This window comes from Cydia splendana, chromosome 24 (assembly GCF_910591565.1).
Source record: "Cydia splendana chromosome 24, ilCydSple1.2, whole genome shotgun sequence".
Classification (NCBI taxonomy): Eukaryota; Metazoa; Arthropoda; class Insecta; order Lepidoptera; family Tortricidae; genus Cydia; species Cydia splendana.
In genome coordinates, this window is record NC_085983.1 from 10,711,131 (window position 1) to 10,718,938 (window position 7,808).

The following is a 7,808-nucleotide window of genomic DNA, read 5'->3' on the forward strand; positions in this document are numbered from 1 at the left end:
ACTAATGTTAATCAATCAAAGTGATTAATAAAGTACGTAGCCTAAACAATTCCCCGGTTGCATAAAAGTACTTCATTGTGTTCCACCCGATATATATTATAATTTATTTATTTTCAACACACCAGCTCGGAAAGGCTTACTTTGCACTTCAAAAACGTTCACAATCTTCAAAAAAGTTGCACTTTGCTATCAGTAATTCACATGTGAGGCAAAGTAATCAAATGCAAATTTTGAGTTGTTTTCTTATGTTTGCTGGTAGAATTGACTTTTAAATGATGATTTTGGATGATAAATATTTAATAACATTCATTTGAATTTGATTTGGTTTGATTTTGTTTGATATTTTACATTTAATATTTGCTTCGGGTTGGCGTGGTGAAAAATTTTGTTTCATTCGGGGGCAAAGTTGTTGTTTAACCCTCGTGCTTTGAAACCCTCGCAACACTCAAGATTCCATTTTTCGATTTTGGATTCTTTCGCTTGCTCGGGTATCAATATTAGCACGAGCGGTTAAACAACAACTTTGCCCCCTTGTAAAACAAATAACTATTTTAATGCCACATGGCCTTTTCTACCAGTAAATCCTGTATTCTCTCAGAATACGGCTTTTACCCGCAAGGATACTGCGGCTCATTTTGTAAGATACAAGGATTTGAAGTTTCCTAAGCTAGTTTTAAATTGGACAATTAAGGCTTACCTAGAGAAATAAGTACTTAAGCATAGAGTACTCACTGCATACATCAGTTTTGTTACCAAAACGACTATTATTTGCGTAGTCGACATCTAGCGTCAAGTAGCGGAAGTACCTAAGTTAAAATGGGACTGGGCTGGTCATGTCTGCCGAATGCTGGACGACTTGTGGGCCAAGTGAACCACAGAGTGGGAGCCCCACGAGTCTGACCGGGGAGCCGGCAGGCCTCGTCGGCGATGGCGGGATAACTAGGACTCCTTCTTGAGAGGCTGGCCAGATATTGCACTAAACAGAAACGAGTAGTGATCCAAAAGACTCGAGCCTTTTAGCTCTTTTGTTAGGGCTCGTCTCATCTCTTGACGCGTAAAAGGCTAAAAGCCTATTTTACTAATTAAATAGAAAAGGCTTTTAGCCTTTTAGGCGTCAAGAGATGAGGCGAGCCCTAAAAAAAGAACTAAAAGGCTCGAGTCTTTTGCATCACTAGAAACGAGTGGAAGAAGAGGGGGGAGGCCTTTGCCCAGCAGTGGGACACAGTGGGCTCTGAATAATATAATAATAATATAATATAATAAATAGATCGATCGCAACGTCGGGCCGTGCTCGTTGACATCACCATCCCCCATGATGAGAATCTCGTGAAGGCCGAGAAGGACAAGTCCAGTAAGTACCTAGACTTGGCTCACGAGATAACCGCCATGTTGGATGTTGATTTAACGATCACTGTCCCGATAGTCGTTTCAGTGAACGGTCTAATAGCGAAGAGTGTCGGTGATCTTGGACACGGCGCGGATAGTACGTCGGTTCCTCTCTCTGCAGCCCTGACCACCGGTGGCTTGGGCCTTGCCCCGCTGCTGGCGGCACCCTAGGTTAGGTTTTTGACATTGGAAATGTCTTTTCGTTCGCTCCAGTATACGGTCCGATTTCACGAAAAAGTGCGATCCCCTTATATCTCGGAAAGTTGTGAAGATATGATATTAAAAAATAGGCTCAAAAGACGCATAATCACGAGAGCTGTAAGGTGCAAAAATAATTATTCGAGAAAGTCAAAAACAAAAAAAGTTATGGTCGAAATAGTGAAAATAAAATTCAATTTTTTCCGAATTTTTGATTTTGGTGCTCGATAATTTGGAAACAAAGAATGATATCAATAATTTGAGAAAAAGGGCTCTGGACAATTTAGTCAGCTACAATTTGAGCCTAAAACAAAGACGATCGGGTTAAGGGTTTGCCCTGTAGCCTAACCTTAAAATAGTCAAAAAGTCAGAACGACATTTTTCACAGGACATTTATGACTTCATGTTTCGCAGAGTTCGTTATCGGTGTTTGTTTTGAATTATCGGGATTATGACGGCAGAATAACACTTGCACTGCGTGGGCTTTCAAAATCGCTGCAGATTTTTCTTGGTCTAACTCTATCTATCCTGTTTGAGACGGGCGTAGATAACGCACTATTCGACAATCTATGCATTCTTGTGGTGGTGGAAATAGAAATAGAGGTAGAGGTAGAGGTAGAGGTAGAGGTAGAGGTAGAGGGAGAGGGAGAGGGAGAGGGAGAGGGAGAGGGAGAGGGAGAGGGAGAGGGAGAGGGAGAGGGAGAGGGAGAGGGAGAGGGAGAGGGAGAGGGAGAGGGAGAGGGAGAGGGAGAGGGAGAGGGAGAGGGAGAGGGAGAGGGAGAGGGAGAGGGAGAGGGAGAGGGAGAGGGAGAGGGAGAGGGAGAGGGAGAGGGAGAGGGAGAGGGAGAGGGAGAGGGAGAGGGAGAGGGAGAGGGAGAGGGAGAGGGAGAGGGAGAGGGAGAGGGAGAGGGAGAGGGAGAGGGAGAGGGAGAGGGAGAGGGAGAGGGAGAGGGAGAGGGAGAGGGAGAGGGAGAGGGAGAGGGAGAGGGAGAGGGAGAGGGAGAGGGAGAGGGAGAGGAGAGGGAGAGGGAGAGGGAGAGGGAGAGGGAGAGAGGGAGAGGGAGAGGGAGAGGGAGAGGGAGAGGGAGAGGGAGAGGGAGAGGGAGAGGGAGAGGGAGAGGGAGAGGGAGAGGGAGAGGGAGAGGGAGAGGGAGAGGGAGAGGGAGAGGGAGAGGGAGAGGGAGAGGGAGAGGGAGAGGGAGAGGGAGAGGGAGAGGGAGAGGGAGAGGGAGAGGGAGAGGGAGAGGGAGAGGGAGAGGGAGAGGGAGAGGGAGAGGGAGAGGGAGAGGGAGAGGGAGAGGGAGAGGGAGAGGGAGAGGGAGAGGGAGAGGGAGAGGGAGAGGGAGAGGGAGAGGGAGAGGGAGAGGGAGAGGGAGAGGGAGAGGGAGAGGGAGAGGGAGAGGGAGAGGGAGAGGGAGAGGGAGAGGGAGAGGGAGAGGGAGAGGGAGAGGGAGAGGGAGAGGGAGAGGGAGAGGGAGAGGGAGAGGGAGAGGGAGAGGGAGAGGGAGAGGGAGAGGGAGAGGGAGAGGGAGAGGGAGAGGGAGAGGGAGAGGGAGAGGGAGAGGGAGAGGGAGAGGGAGAGGGAGAGGGAGAGGGAGAGGGAGAGGGAGAGGGAGAGGGAGAGGGAGAGGGAGAGGGAGAGGGAGAGGGAGAGGGAGAGGGGAGAGGGAGAGGGAGAGGGAGCTGAACCCTGGTAGTACCTATTGGAACTCAGGTTCGGTGCAACATAGACAAACGCTGTTATGGTCATCTCTCGTCGCGTCAAACTGCTGTCAAGAAAATTTCATATCTTGCAGCAAATGGGCCGCTGCCGATCACCACTTCTCGAGTTGACTACGGATTTGCCGTGTAATAATTTTCTTGTACTTTGAACATTAATATATCCTGCTTATTAATCGGAAAATGAAATATGTACCTATACTTATGCGCCACGGCGACAATTATTCAAACTTGGATACGCGTGTGGAAATTTTGCAATTTGTTTGTTCACATGCGTTATGTCCAGGATACTTGTGTTAGTCTAAGAATAAAATAATGATCATTCAACGTTGTAGTTTTATTTTGTAACTTTTTCCTTATCCAGACTTTCTCGTCGCTCAGCTACAATATTTTTTCGAATTCCGTAGATTCATTTCCAATGTGCTCGATAGTCGTGTGAGGCACGAAATCTGTGAATTTTTATAATGTGTTTATATGTATTTTTATTGTTTTGTAAGTGTTTTTATATTTTACTTTTATATTCATATTATAAAAACCCTAGCCTAAGAAGGATGATGAATAAAGAGAATATTATTTATCATAAAAGGTAATTTAACAAAGGCACATTGCAATGAGCCACGCACTAGGCATGGCCTGTATCGCGGAGGTCAAGGTCATCACCATCACGGGTTAATTTGAAGAGTACGGCGTTCCTGGGACCTCGCCGTATAGCAGCGAGGCGGCAACAGAGGGGTTTTAGTGGGTAAACCTAGGGTCTCATTAGCCCACAACAGGGATTCCCACATAACCATCCCGGCCCGTCCCCGCGTTGGTGGTATGCGTAAAGCATTTCCCCTCTTAAAAAAAATCGGGCAAGTGCGAGTCGGACTCGCGCACGAAGGGTTCCGTACCATATAAAAAAAAAACAAAAAAAAGCAAAAAAAAAACGGTCACCCATCCAAGTACTGACCACTCCCGACGTTGCTTAACTTTGGTCATAAATCACGTTGGTTGTATGGGAGCCCCATTTCAATCTTTATTTTATTCTGTTTTTAGTATTTGTTGTTATAGCGGCAACAGAAATACATCATCTGTGAAAATTTCAACTGCTAGACAGTTGAAATTTTCACAGATGATGTATTTCTATATCACGGTTCGTGAGATACAGCCTGGTGACAGACAGACGGACGGACGGACGGACGGACGGACGGACGGATGGACGGACGGACGGACGGACGGACAGCGAAGTCTTAGTAATAGGGTCCCGTTTTACCCTTTGGGTACGGAACCCTAAAAAGGCTTCTATGTAGGTAAAGATTGTAATTAATTTTTGAAGTTAACTGGAAGAGATCACTCATAGGGATAAGTTAGCCTTTGTACTTTCTATTTTATATCTGCTGTAACCTAGGTACCCTTGTTTTGTACAAAAAGTAACCTTTTTTATTTCCTTGACGTTGAATACTAGAGCTTAAGCCTTAAATTTAGCATTCCTATTCTTAAGTATGTAGAAACTGCACAAAAAGAAGCTTAAGTATTTAAGTTTAGGGGCGGACACTTCGGTTTTTAAATTCCCGGTTTTTTAGTCCCGGGATTTAAATTTATTATTCCTGGGAAATCCTGGGTTGGTTTATATGGAAGGTACCATCAGCCGCAATTGTATAGCGACTATCATTGCATTCATTTATAATTTTTCCATGCAATTTCGCAGCTCACGATACAAAAGAAATGCTTTTTTTATATATAGGTAACAGGGATGTTGCGGATGCAGATTTTTTGACATCCTCGGATGCGGATGCGGATGCGAATATTTAAAGCCTCACATCCGCGGATGCGGATGCGGATGTCAAGATTTGGTACTTATAAAATGTCAAATATTACATTTTTAGCATTTTTTATTTAAAAAAAAACTAAACGTTTAGTATTTGAGCAAGAATATAGGTGCGTTATATTTAATAAACAGTAACTTGGCCGACTTTTCGGAATCTAGACGATTTCGTTATATATAATGACGAAATTACCTAGCACTTACGCCGCCGACGCCGCCGCTAATAGGTTCCTGTTACCGACTTGGTCGACATCCGCATCATCCGGATGCTCCGCATCGATTTTATGTTCCGCGGATGCGGATGTGGATGCGAATATTCGCAACATCCCTGATAGGTAAGCATTTATTACAATCCATTTCCTTTTTTTCATAACTTAAAAAGGCCGTAAAAATATTTACAGTACTACATATGGTGCTACTTTACCGCCCTAGTGCAGTAAATAGCACTATACGTGCCTATGTCGAAAATTTAAATGATAATAAAAAAATGTACTGTAAAACGTTGTACAATACACGTGCAAAAAGGTAATTCGCAACTCGTGTCCATTTAAAACACTCCCTTTGGTCGTGGTTCAATTTATCGCCACTCGTTGCGAATCTCCTACTTTTCGCACTTGTATCGTAATATACTATTTCATTGAATTGTGTATAATTTCTAGCAATCAAGCAGTTAGATAGCATTCTTTTTACTACACTTAGGGACAGTCACGTCTAAACATATCGATAGAGACAAAGTGCCAAAAAATGTATACACGACACCCATAAATTAAAGTAGTGCAACATACTTATTTTTGGCTCTTTGTCCGTATCGATACTTTTAGACGTGACTGTACTGTAACTATTCTAATAATCTTGTTTAGTCCTTAAATATGTATATATCTAATTGTCATTTATTTTTAGTAAAACTAGCAACCCCCCTCCCCCCAGCTTTGCACGAGTTACACAAAATCATAACAAATTAACTAAACCTTCCTCAAAAATCACTCTATTGATAGGTGAAAACCGTATGGAAATCCGTTCATTAGTTTTTAAGTTTATCGCGAACATTCATACACACAAACAGACAGACGCGGCAGGGGACTTTGTTTTATAATGTGTTAGTGATATATAATAGTTACCCTGCTTTGCTTAGTTTGGCACTTGGTTAGTAGGTGTAAGATTGTCCCAAAATATTTCTTTTCCCGGTAAAAGTCCCGCTTTCCCGGTAATTCCCGTCGCGGTCCGTAACCCTAGTTAAGATGAGCGCTGAAACCAGAAAGTTCCGAATTAAACTTGCTTCCCGCAATGCGGGTAAGTTCGGACAATGAGTGTCCTTTACTTGCATTTAATACGAAAGTGGAGGACCCGCGCGAAATAGCCTTTTCATATAAACGTACTCATTTTCTCTCTGGAAATTAATATTAATGAAAATATTTTGACACAATTTTTTGTATATCAACCACGGCTATGCCCCTACTTAAGTTTGATTTTTTCGAATTTTTAATTATTATAAGAGTTAGAGCATTTAAAAAATTGTATGATGAAATCTGTTCTTCGCTCCTAATTTTTATAATAATAAAAAAAAATCGAAAAAAGTCAAACGTAGGGGCATAGCTATGGTTAATATACATCCAATTATGTAAAAATATTTTTCACATCACCTATTCGGAAAAGGGCTTTTTCTTCCCCGCTAGGAGGGATCAAAGTGGCACTTTTCCTCCCTGCTAGGGGGGATCAAAGTGGCACTTTTCTGTTCTATACTCTGTTCTATACACCGTTTTTGTTATTATTTGCATTATTTTTTTAGCTTGAATAATTGACCGAAGCGAAGCGAAGGTCTACGTTTTGACTCGGGCATTTTGCTTTCGTATGTCCGGATGTTCTCCTCTACAGGTCGCAATTCTTAACCGATTCTCGTGAAATTTTGTGACCGAATTTTATGACTAAATAAAATTTTTTTGTCAATCCGGTTTTTGGAAATTTTTAAAAATGGCGGAGTCGTGATACCTGGCGCCTAAACAAATAGTCGTATCGATATCATAAGACTTTTTTTCTTTTTGAGACATGTTTACAGAGTTAATAGCAAAAAATGCAGAAAAAAATTATCGCTGGTTTAGGCGGTATTTAGATATTTAATTTTAACTAATTTTAATTTGAGAAGGAGTAGCTAAATTTCGTCAACCCGTCTAAGAACTATTTGGCTCAGTTTGTAAACGTTCGCTTTTTCTGTTTGCACAGAGGGTCTGGGTTCGATCCCCAGTAATTGTATGCTGGGATATTATAACTTTTTGTATTTTTTTACACATAAAATTCGTATTGTTTTTCTATAATTTACTACCCATATAACCATTCCAGTCGCAGAATCACAAAGTGGTAACTAAATGTCAGATGTGTCGTAACAGAGTCCACACAATGTGTCTAGAATTGTTTCGAAACAAAGTGCCGTCGCCGTGTCTACACTTTTCCGTAACAAGGTGTCGACACATTTGTGTGCACTTTGCGTGCGGTTTGCGACTAAATCTGACAGCAAATTTATGACAGCAAATGTCAATATAAAATACCTCTTGAAAACCAAGGTTTGTCAAACTACTATTAGTGTCTCGTGTGCTCGTAATTCTAGTAAGTCATCATGGGCAATGCAAATGATAATAATCGACCGAAACCATATAAACACCCAACACCCGTCAACCTTTTACAGAAAAGTTTTTAAAGAAATTCAATA